We start from the raw sequence: 1,898 nt of genomic DNA on the forward strand, positions 1-1,898 counted from the left end.
AGTGTAAATTTCATTTAATGCATTTCAGACGGAAACAAAAAAAAAAACAAAAAAAAAATAACAAAAGAAAATCAACTTGAGCAAAATAAACACATGAAAAAATCAAAAAGTTTAAGTTAATTAATTGTTTGCTCGCCTGCCGCTTACGGTGGTGAACTCATTGCACATACACATCTGTGGCGCAAAGGACAAATAATAAGGTAGATATTTTGCAAAGAAGTGCAACACATTGAACGCGGAGTTGGCCGATAACTGTTGGCTTGTGATGTTCATTCATATGAATGAATGCACACCTTGATATAACATCGGTGATACGGCAAAACGGTATATGTCTATTATTACACTTCACACTTAGATGGTATCTTACTTGTACCGGAATGCATCTGCAAATCGTTACACCCTAACAAACGAATGCCAAAACTGCTTAGCTTTGGCTGATGAAGATGAACGATTGTCAGAAGCGATCAGATACATATAACAGACCAATTAAGCACGAGAGGTAATAAGTGACATAGCGCGGTTTGCAGTAATACCGACGATAAACGGCAGGAGGTGCCGAAAATTTAAAGTAGGCACAGACGGCGACGTCCCAACAACAGCTAATGAAGGAAACTGCAATGAGGGCGACAAATACATATCTATGTACATGTGTATATGCGAGCACGAGTGCCCCTAAAAGAATAGCAGCGGATGGTTGGGTTAATGCGGGCAAAATGAATGACAACCAAACATTTTCAGAATACAAAAAGGTGTATGTATGGAAATGAGCGGGTCTGGTTATAAATACTTCTGTGGACATTTTTAAACACAGATAAAATGTACTCAAAGAGTAAAATAAAAGCAAACACTCATGCATACAAATATATTCACATATATTGAGATACATACTAATATGCGCAATCAGCGTTAAGGATTGAGAGTGTGCATATGTAAGAATGTCTGCACGCCAAGTAGAGAAGGTCAGGTCAACTCATTTTGGTTAATGTAAAGGTTTTAATTTTTAATAAAGCACTTATTTTAATTTTTATTTTAAGCGCTGAGGCACATAGGCACTTACTCACTATGGGGTGTGGGACCATTTTCCAGCATTTGAATATGTATATACAGTATTGGACATATCTATAGCACCACCCCACCATTTCAAGGTGCTATTGTTTGCCACTTATATTTACTTATTTATTTTTAAGAATTTTCAATTAAAATACAGTTAATTCTCTAACAAAACTTTTATAAAACCAAGTTTAAAACTTTTTAAAAGACTACAAACAAACGAAACAAATTTTAACCCAAATTTCAAACTTTTTTCTCAGAAGTGTTAGAATTTTTTCGAGTACGCAGTTTTATAGCCCATTCAATTTTAGTCTGATAATGTGCAAGTTTCAAGTAGTAAAAATTACCGTTAATTTTTTAGATTTTTTTTTGTCCCATTTGCTTCTATATAACGAATAAACAGAATTAATTTTTAAATGGAAGAAACTCGCAACACCATCACCGAAAAAAATTCTAAAAAATCAACGGTAATTTTTTGCCACTTAATTTTTTTGATGTTGGGTTGAACCGGGCTTGACCCCAGGCCCTGCGGAGTTGAAGCGCGCACTGCTAACTTTGTTATTTTAATTAATTTTTTTATTTATTATTCCGTTTTTATGTTATTTTATTTGCCTTTCCTTTTTTATGCATTTTCTTTCCTTCTTTCCTAACCTTCTATTTTATTTTATTACAATTTGCTTTTATATTTATAATTTACTAATTTTTCTTTATTTTTTATTTTTTTAGTCTTTCTGGTAGTTTTTATTTTTGGTTACGTTATTTATTTATTTTTTTTTTGTATTGTATTTTTTCCTTTATTTAATTTTTATTTATTTCTTATTTATTAATTTTTTAATATATCCGTATTT

General features: G+C 32.0%; 1 protein-coding gene across 1 annotated transcript in view; it reads right to left on the reverse strand.

The window, feature by feature from the left end:
• Positions 1-1,898, reverse strand: part of LOC118748391 — a 199,178-nt gene that overhangs the window by 6,695 nt on the left and 190,585 nt on the right. The gene's annotated exons all lie outside the window — the stretch shown is intronic.

This window comes from Rhagoletis pomonella, unplaced genomic scaffold, assembly GCF_013731165.1.
Source record: "Rhagoletis pomonella isolate Grant_MI unplaced genomic scaffold, Rhpom_1.0 Rhpom_scaffold_00013, whole genome shotgun sequence".
NCBI classification, from domain to species: domain Eukaryota; kingdom Metazoa; phylum Arthropoda; class Insecta; order Diptera; family Tephritidae; genus Rhagoletis; species Rhagoletis pomonella.